Here is a 10,804-nt window from a genome sequence, read left to right on the forward strand (position 1 = left end):
AACAGCCATACCAAAGTGACCTCAAAGGCAAAGAAGACTATAATTTGACTCACATATGTCATTGTAACGTGACATCATTATTTCTACGACCAAGAAAACCTTTCTCAGGAAGTACTGTAGACAAGAGAAAATGATGAAAATGTAAGTCATATTGTAGACTCCTCAGAGTTACCAAGTGTCCCAAATAAATGTAATTGTGCCATGCTTCAGTCACACTCTGTGCTACTCTCTGCCCACTCTTCTGGTCTGCCTCTCAGAGCCAAAGAAAGGAGGAAATAAATAGTTCAATAATTGAATTGACTGCCAGATCAGTCATGTGAAGGCTGTTCATTTAAGGGGAAAGTAGCAGTTCCTCTGTGGATTGGAATTGGATATTTAATTTAGCCCCACTGAGCTTCAGTCTCCTATAGCTTTAAAATGAGATGAGAATTATGAGTTCTTAACCTGGGGTCTGTTAACTTGTTTTGTTAAATATTTGGATAATGGTATTTTAATACAGGGTGTCCTCAAAGTCCCACTGCAGTTTTGAGCTTTAGTAGCTTAAATAAAATACATAGATAAAATATATTAAATAAAACAAAATAATATACTTATTTTATGAAATATTATTTAACAGATTTATTTGGTACCTTAAATAAAATATATAGATAAAATGCATTCAGTAAAATAAGTATTTATTTTATAAAATATGTAATACATTTACTTAGTAGGTTAAATAAAATATATAGGATTACAAAGAAGACCAATTACACAAGGTATCCCAAAAGTCCTAGAGTAGTTTTAAGCTTTAGTAGTTGAAGTAAAAAGGCAGCTAGGTGGTTCAGTGGATAGGCTGCAAGGCTTAGAGTCAGGAAGACTTGAGTTCAAATCTGGCCTCAGACACTTACTAGCTGTGTGACCCTGGGCAAGTCACTTAATTTCTGTTTAGCCTTAATCTGCTAGAGAAGAAAATGGCAAACCACTCTAGTATCTTTGCCAAGAAAACTTTATGGACAGTATTAGTATGATATTGTCCATGGGGTCACAAGGAGTCAGACACAACTGAACAAAAACAACAAAAGTTTAAATAAATTATATAAAACAACATTTATTTTTTATGAAATATTATATAATGCACATACTTAGTAGGTTAAATAAAGTACATAGCATTACAAAGGAGACTAATTATACAGGGTGTCCCAAAAGTCCTTGTGGGGTTTTAAGCTTTAGTTGCTTAAAACTGCATTAGGAGGGTCAGCTAGGTGGTACAGGGGATAAAGCACTGGCCCTGGAGTTAGCAGGACCTGAGTTCAAATCTAGCCTCAGACTTTCACTAGCTGTGTGACTGTGGGCAAGTCACATAAGCCCAATTGCCCCCAAAACAAAAACAAAACTGCATTAGGGCTTTTGGGACACTGTCTAAAATTGGTCTTCTTTGTAATCCTGTGTGTTTTCTTCTATGTATTTAAGAACATTATTTTGAGAAGGGGGTCTTGTATGCTTCACCAGACTACCAAAATTGTGCATGACCCACAAAAGGTTAAGAATCCTCAGACTAGAAGCTGGCTAAGTTCCTTTCCAGCTCTATGAATCTATTAGCCTCATCCTAAATCAAGGCTCATACACACAGAAAGAGGCCTTAAGTTTCCTAGACTCCAAAAACTCTGAGGGAAACAACCAAATATATCACATCATCAATTATTTTCTTCAAATCAGCACCATTATTGTTGCCATTTCCCAACAAGAGATACTTTTATTTGGAAGATGCTCTCCATGAAGAACTTGTACCATTTGTTCAGGAGCATGCTGGCTTATGGATTTGCTGTCAGGAAATGAAACCAATATAGGAAGCCAGTAACCTGTGCCATCAGAGTGACACATTAGCCTTTGAGAGTTTCTTCCTATCTCCCCAGCAGTCTCAGTGGTGAGTCATGACACCCTGGTTGGTTCCAAGGCACAATTGTTGTCTCTCCAGCATCATAGGAATCCAAGCCCAATACGAGGCTGGTCGGGTGACTTGCCAAGTATACTTCCTTGATCAAGATTAAAAAAAAAGACCTGTCTCTTTTGCAATTATGACTTAGGGAAACTCTGATTCTGTGACAACCCTAGTTTTCTGTGGGTTAGGGGCCTTGATCCTGAAAAGAGCCAGAATGAAGAAGCCACATCTCCCAGTATCAGTCAAAGAATCAACAACCACTTCTTAAGTGCTCACTATGGGCCAGGTTCTGTGCCAAGCACCGGCAAATGCCAAGAAAGGCAAAAATATGGTCTCTGCTCTCCAGGCTCTCACATTCTAATGAGGGAGACAACATGCAAGCATCTATGTATATAGAAGATATATACAGTGTACATGGTAGGTTATTGCAGAAAGAGGGTACTAGCAATACCTTTTATTTGGGCTAGTACCCTGAGGTCAGGAAGGTGAACAAGAAGCTATGCCCATTCCCTGTTTTTAGGTACACAGTGAAGTTTTCACAGTCTGTTATTCAAATTTTATATACAGTTCTGAACCTTGTATCCTTATCTGTGCTTTGAGCTTTCCATATTTCCATTTTAATTGGTGGAGATCTGTTACCACCTCTATTCCTTGAGGTCTTTGGACATCAAGGTTGGTAGAGGAGATAAAAAGGGGGATCCGACATGGTCCTTGGATGGTCTTAAAGACCATCTAGCTTACTTTATCTATCTATCTAAATATGTCCATAATCCTTTTGTAGTGAGAAGCCTATAGAGGATGGTCCATCCATCACGATACTCCAACAAAAAAAGTGCTACCTTCTATTTAGTAAACAAAAGCACCACACTACAAATCTCTCTCTCTCTATCTCTGTCTCTCTCTCTCGATACAGAGAGATAAATATCTACATATGTGTGTGTATATAATCTTATTTTATACTATTACAGATGTCTTATTTTTACTAGAAATCTATACAGATAACATACTTCTTACAGTTTACATGTAAATGACTTTATATATGTGTATGTGTACATATGTATGTGTGTACACACACACACACACACACACACACACACACAGAATGAGAACAAATGGCTGACTTAAAGGGTTCTTGCTAAGTCTTCCTTCTCCACTTCAATCTTATTTGATCTCCCTTATAGCATAATAGTAGACTGGTATTTAGGCAATGTGTTACATGTAATCACAGAATTCAAGAATCAAAAGGAATCATATGATCATAGGATTTAGAACTAAAAGACACCTTTGAGATCATTTAGGCCCTTTAATTTAGAGAAGAGAAAACGAAAGCTAGAGAAGCTGTGTCATGCCTAAAGTCACACACACACACAGCTAGAGAATGCTAGTACTAGAATTGTCTCCAAACACAGTGCTTTTCCCACAGCAATCAATCAACAAGCATTTATTAAGTGTTTACTGTGTGCCAAATCCTATGCTAGGTGCTGGGTATACAAATACTAAAGTGAGACAGTCCCTGCCCCTAAGGAGCTTCCTTACATTCTACTAGGAAGATGCTAAATGTTGTTGTTTAGTTGTTTTCAGTCCTGTCTGACTCTTTGTGACCTCATTTGGGGTTTTCTTGACAAAGATACTAGAGCAGTTTGCCATTTTCTTCTCCAGCTCATTTTACAGATAAGGAAACTGAGGCAAATGGAGTTAAGTGACTTGCCCAGGGTGACACAGCTAGTAAGCGTCTGAGGCCAAATTTGAGCTCAGATCTTCCTGATTCCAGACCTGGCACTCTACCCACTACATCACAAATGAGTAAATACAGGATATATACAAAATAAATATACAATGGTTGGTGGGTGAGGGGAGGAGGATATTAGCAAATGAGGGAATTGGGAAAAGCTTCTTGAAGCAGGTCTGCCACCCTCATTTGTAGCCCTACAACATTTTAAACATACATCATCTAATTTAGCACTCAGTTGTATAATTTTTTCCCCATATTGCATTTTTTTGTTCTTATTTCAGGTGGGTTAGTCTTATCTAACTAGATCATAGGACTTAGAAATTACTTAGGCCAACCCCATTATTTTAATAATAATAGCTAACATTTTTATATAACACTTTAAGATTTACAAAACACTTTACAAATATTGTCTCATTTATCCTCACAACCATCCTTGGGGGCAGGTACTATTATTATCCCCATTTTACAGATGGGGAAATTGAGGCAGTTAAGTGACTTACCTAGGGTAACATAGCTAGTAAGTGTCTGAGGCTGTATTTGAACTCAGGTTAGGCCTCAAAGGCAGTCTCTCTGACTCCAGATGCAGTGCTCTTTCCACTGATGTATGCTATCTCATTGTAAGATCCTGGAGGTCAGAGACCCTGGCTGTATCTCTCCCAGCACCTAAATCAGCACAAGTAGGTATTTCAATAAATATTTTTATTTACTTTATTGGCATTTGTTGGCATAAGAAGTTGCTATGTCTTGCTGACATTTGATTGAGGGTTAGCTCCTGCTAAGAAAGGTAAAGTTAAGCAATTCTCACATACACTACTTGTGAAATTCAAGTCTATTAACCAGTCAGGAGTAAAGCCCCTGATAAACTACTGAGACCTAAGTTTAAATACACAGACCTAAGTTTCAATAGAAAACAGGCATGTAGAGCATGACTCCCATAACTGGCTTGTCTAAGAGACACTCTTTCTCTCACACACTCAAATAGAAGCAGGTATACATATATACATATATATATATTTGCTACTCCCAAAGGGCTATAAAATTATATGTACCCCTTTGACCCAGCAATACCACTTAGGTCTATATCCCAAAGAGATCAAGGAAAAAAGGGAAGGACTTATAACTACAAAAATATTGATAGTAAGTCTTCTTAGGATGGCAAAGAATTGAAAATTGAGGGAATGCCCATCACTGGGTAATGGTTGAAAAAGTTGTAGTAAATGATTGTGATAGAATACTAGTATTCTATAAGAAACAATGAGGGAGATGGGTTCAGAAAAACCTGGGAAGGTTTATATGAGTTGATACAAAATGAAGTGGGCAGAACAGAACATTTTACATGGTAATGTCAATATTGTAACAATAATGACTATGAAAGACTTAGCTACTCTGATCAATATAATTATCCATGACAATTCCAAAGGACTCATGATGAAAAATGCTATCCACCTCCAGAGAGAGAACTGATGAAGTCTGAGCGCAGATTGAAGCATATTTTCCCACTTCCTTTATTTTTCTTTTTTCTTTTGTAACACAGCTAATATGGAAATATGTTTCATATGACTTCTCATGTATAATGAATGTCATATTGCTTGCCTTCTCAATGGGTGAGGGAGGAACTGGAGGGAGGGGGAAAATTTAGAACTCAAAATTTTAAAAATGAATGTTAAAAAATAAATTTTATATATAAAAAAAGAATATATAGTTGCTTTTGGCTAACTGAGAGGGATCATGGCAATGGGAAACAATAAATGCCTCACCAAAGAGAGTAAAGAAGGAGCCAAGAATAAAATGATTGATCTGTTTTTGAAGAAAGAATGGTATGATGTCAAGGCACAAGCTTTGTCCAATAACATGCAATTTTGGCAAGACACTGATCACGTGGATTCAAGGAACAAAATTTATGTCTGATGGTCTCAAAGGTTACACTTTTAAAATGAGTTTTGCTAATCTGCAGAATCAGGAGGTTGTTTTTTCATCAGTTCAAGTTGATTACTAAAGATATTCACATAAAATTTGTATGACTAGTTTCCATTGAATGGACTTTACCTGGGACAAGATATACTCCATAATCAAAAAATGGCAGACATGAGTGAAGCCCATGTTGTTATCAAAACTGCTGACGGCTACTTGTTCTACCTCTTTCATGTTGCATTTACCAAGTAGTGCAACAACCAGGTCTGTAAGTCCTTTTAGGTCCAGAACCAACAGGTCTGTCAAATACAAAAGAAAATGATGGAAATCATGACCCAGGAGGTTCTGACAAATGACTTGAAAGAAGTTGTCAATAAACGGATTCTATAGAGGCGAGATGCAAAAAGACATAGAAAATGCTTGCTGGTCCATTTACCCTCTCCATGATTTATTTTTTCGAGATGTCAAGATGCTCATAAAGTGAGCCAAGTGAGTTTCCCAAACTGGGAAAACTAATAGAACTATATGATGAAGGTGGTAGCTCTGGAAAACCTTCAGCAAATGAAACCAGCACAAAAGTAGAGAGAGCTTGATGGACACGAGTTCAAGGATCTGTTTAAACTAACTTTTAAAGATTGAAAAATAAAAATTTATATCATAGTGAAAAAAATACATAATCGCCATAAGTTTTCTAAACCGACAGTTTCTAAGCCCCAATTTTTAGCAACTTTATTCTTTTACTTTTTTCCCTTAATCTATATCAATATTAGCAAAACATAACCATAAAATCAGGCCTAATAGACTAAGATATTTCAGGTTTTTCCTCTTGTTTAGCCAAAAGTAATTTTATTTGAAAGTGAAACTTCCCACCTCCTCTCACCAAAGGCATTTCAAGTACCTAAAATTTACAGGCACATTCTCATATACTTATGCTCTTACCACAACACCTCTGCCTACACACATATGCCCATATTACCACATTGCTAAAAAATGCCAAGTTGGGGCTGATAAATCCAATGACTTTTTAGAATGTTAAGTCTTCAGTAGTTAACTAATCCAATCTCCTTATACAGAAGAGTTAAATTGAGGACCAGAGAAGGAAGAAAGAAAGGAAACAAACATTTGTTAAGCACTTAGTCTGGGCTAACTGCTATGCAAATATTATATCATTTGTTCTTCGTATTAATTCTGGAAAGTATCTGCTATTATTATCCCCATTTTAACGGATTAGGGAACTAAGGCAGATAGTGATTAAGTATTTACTTACAAAGGGTCACATAACCAATAAGGGTATGAGGCCAGATTTGAACTCAGGTCTTCCTGACTCCAGGTTTAGTGTACAATATCCACTGTACCCATGTGTTCATAGCTAGTTAGTGCCAGAGCCAGAACTAGATTTCTATACTTGTAGAATGTGAGAACTATAAAAGATCTTTTAGGTTATTTAGTCCATTTCCCTCAATTTGTAGATGAGGAATCTGAGCTACAAAGAGGACAATTACTCTACCAAAACGGTAGTTAAAGACATACACACTGTGGTTTAGCTTTCCTCTGACCTGTCTGGTCTCCCTAACCCTCAGCATAATTCCTGCTTCTTCCTCTAAACTAAAAACATGACTGTTACACAAGAACTCTGCAGAAAAAAAAAACAAAAACAAAAAACAGGAATGAAGGCTTTTATCAGGGAATTAGATTATGGGGGAAAAAGAGAGGGAGAGAGATGGGCCAGTCATGTGGCCAGAGTGAGGCCTAACAGGTAAACTGCCAGTGTTTCACTGGTACCTTTGCTACCTCAGGGAAATGAAGAGGGCCTCCAGCACTTTGGGCAAATTCCCTGGGGTCAAGTTTTTGGGAGAATATGAATAAGAATCACACAGAATGGGCAAGCAGGGTGGGTGGTGATTTGTGTCATTTGAGAAATGCCAGAATTGATGAGATCACAGGTCCATTTGAGTATCTGAGTACTGATTATTTTTACAAAGGTCATAGAACCCAGATCTCCGGATTCCCAATCCAATGTTCTCTCTGCTATGCAACACTATCTACCACAAATCAACTGTATGACATGGAACTGTCACTTGCAATATAACCTTTAATGTATAGATAGTTAGCTGGATATAGATACACATAAAAGAGTTTGTATATATATAGTATACATTTTATATAGTATGTATATTTTACATATAGTATACATACTATATGTTATATAGATATTATATGGTAGAGATACTATAATATATAATTATCATAGGTTAGTTATTATAGTACATAATATATTCTACATATTTTGTTTATATGTAGTAAATATACTATAATACATAGTATATATGAAATATATTTTTCCCAGGGGAGCATGTGGGGGGGGGGGAGAGGGAGAGGGAGAAAAAGAAAGAGAGGGAGAGAGGGAAAGAGGAAGACAGGAGAGAGAGAGAGAGACAGAGTGAGAGAGAGAGAGAGAGAGAGAGAGAGAGACACTTTGTATCCTAGAACTTCTTGACTCAGTAATCAAGTGGACTGGACAAGGTTGGTATCTGAGGAGCTCAAAAGAAATTGGGAAGACAGTGTGACATAGAAAAAGAAGCTGAGATTTGGAATCAGAGGACTTAGGTTTTACTCCTGGCTCTGTTACTTATTATCTGTGTGGCTTTGGGTAAGTCACTTAACCTTTTTGAGACTGTTTCTTCACATGTAAAATGAAGGGGTTGGTCGAGACTTCTAAGATCCCTTACATCCATTAGACTGTGAATCTACAAACCTATTTTTGGTATTTGAGGCCAAGGACTGTTTTGTTTTAATATTTGTACCCTTGGTGCCTGGACATATCCTTTGAATTGAATTGACTTTTGTGCTATCAAAACTGTAACCTGGACTAGTGACCCAGAGAAGCTCCAATGTCACTGTCAACATGCTGTTTGTTAACATAAGCATGGGTGAAGCGCGTTAACTCAGAGATTTTTCTCTCTCCTCTCCATGCCCAGCTGCATCTCACTTGGGCTCAGTGGTTGGGAGAGCCAGAGCAGCTGAAACTTCATCTTATAAGCAAAAACCCTTAAGAGGAAAAACTAGAACAACCACCAGAAAACCCACGAAAATAAATAAAAAGGTGGGGGGGATCCTCTGAAATTAGGTCAACTACCTACATTTATTTCTGTTGTTTTCCCCCTGGTTTGACATTTACTTTCCATTTACCTCTGTTTGTTTAACTGATAAGAAAGAAAAATTCAGATGTTTTAAATGCCCCAGGGAAAGGAAACTCCTTAACAACCACTCAGTAGTTCCAATAAGCCTCACAGCAAGGCAGACAAGTGCCTCTGGCAATGGACTGGAGCATCTCATTCAATAGGAACAGACCAGGGATTTTCACTGATCTGAATTTTCAGGAACTGTCAAATCTATTGTCAAAGGATCTAAGAGATACTAACACCTTATGGGTTTGCTGGGCTCCTCGACTTTCTGCTGCCCTCATGGAGTCAGTGGCCTTAATGGATCAGAGGGCAGGACAGCTTTAAATGTTGCTGCCAGTGGGTAGCAGATCTCATTTACATCTTTGGTTGATAGTGTTCTCATCACAAGGGAAGACTTTCTTCTTTCACTACCTTAAGGGTTCAAATGCACTACTCCAGTGTCTTTCCTTCTTGCTACCTCTATTTTTTTTTTCTGGGTATGTGTGTCCAGATAATGTCTTTGACATCATTTTATTGTGAAATAACATCCAGTAGTTTGTTTGCATCCTCTAGTCATGTTGATTCACCTGCAATTTTGATTCTTTTGAAATCGTGGTGTTCCATGATTCAGATATTGAAGTAAAGGAGAATATTAGTGTTAAAGAGATGAACTTCTGTCATAGCAAATCTTTGGTTAAAAGGTACTTTATTTCATTTTATCTTCCCAATAACTTTGTGTCTCTGTTTGTTTACTCTTTTTTAGGTTTCTGATGTTCTGATATTAAAAGTAAGAAATAGGCTTCTAAACCCAAAGGCCACCTGAAGGGATATGTTTGTATGAGTAGGGTGTGTGTGTGTGTGTGTGTGTGTGTGTGTGTGTGTGTGTGTATTTTGGTCCAGATCTAAGATTTCATTGGTGTCGGTAACTTCCATTGAGGAGACTCCTACTACTAATGCAAATTTATCCAAAGTCATGTAGATACATAGTAGGAGGAGGGCATCCCAGATCAATCGATTTCTCTTGCAACTCAGGTGTCAGGAAAGATACTCAAGTAGCACATTAGAACACTTAAAGTATTGAAAGACCTAGAAGGAAGTCCTCCGTTGGTAGGGGAGCACAACAGAGTATATGAGATCTGCAGCCCACTTTTCTTCAAGGGTAGAAAGGAATTATCTTAACAAACACCTTCAAGACTAAAAGTGTCCCTTCTTCCAATGTTAGGTAAATATTTAGCCAGAAACACAAGTTTGCAGGACAGTCAGTCAACAAGTTTTCCTTAGCATTTACTATATGTCAAGCACTGTGCTAAGAACTGAGGATACAAAAGAAAGCCAAAAAAAAAAAGTCCCTGAACTCAAGGAACATGCATTCTAATGAGAGAGGCAATGCATGTAAATAACGAGGTATATACAAGATATATACAGTGTAGGTGAAAGGCAATATAAGAGGGGAAGATCAGTGGCAGCTTGGGAGATGGGACTCAGAAACACCTCCCGCAGAAGGTAGTACCCAAAGGAAGCCAGGGAAACTAAGAAACAGAGGACATATTTGTATATATATTTTTGCTTATTTACTTCCCTACTAGATTGTGAGCCCCTTGAGGGCAGGGGCTATATTTTGCTTTTCTTCGTATCCCCAGCACTTACCACAGTGCCTGGCACATACTTGACTCTTAATAAATGCTTAATGATCAATTAACTCACAGAGGATGGAGATGAACAGTGCAAAGGCAAAAAGATGGGAGACAGTGTTATGTTTAAAACATGGTAAGCAGGCCAGTGTAGCTGGAATGTACAATGTGTGGATGAGGCTAAAGTTTAAGACTAAAAATGCAGAAAGAAGCCAGGTTATGAAGAGCTTTAAATATCAAACTGAGAATTTTAATTTTTGGGGGGAGAAATTTAGTTTGATCCTGAAGCTTGTGTGTGTGTGTGTGTGTGTGTGTGTGTGTGTGTGTGTGTGTGTGTGCGTGTGTATGTGTGTGTGTGTGTGTGTGTCTGGAATGAGGTAGGGAGGCAGAGATACATGTGACAAAAGATTGCCTAGAGAAGAAATATAAAACACTGGCCCTCGTATTG

The 10,804-nt window shown here is 37.7% G+C and overlaps 1 pseudogene; it reads left to right on the forward strand.

Moving 5' to 3' along the window:
- The first annotated feature begins 5,378 nt into the window (after nucleotides 1–5,378).
- Nucleotides 5,379–6,154, forward strand: LOC114027622 (annotated as a pseudogene).
- The last annotated feature ends 4,650 nt before the right edge of the window (nucleotides 6,155–10,804 follow it).

This window comes from Vombatus ursinus, unplaced genomic scaffold, assembly GCF_900497805.2.
Source record: "Vombatus ursinus unplaced genomic scaffold, bare-nosed wombat genome assembly UNPS02014863.1, whole genome shotgun sequence".
NCBI lineage: Eukaryota > Metazoa > Chordata > Mammalia > Diprotodontia > Vombatidae > Vombatus > Vombatus ursinus.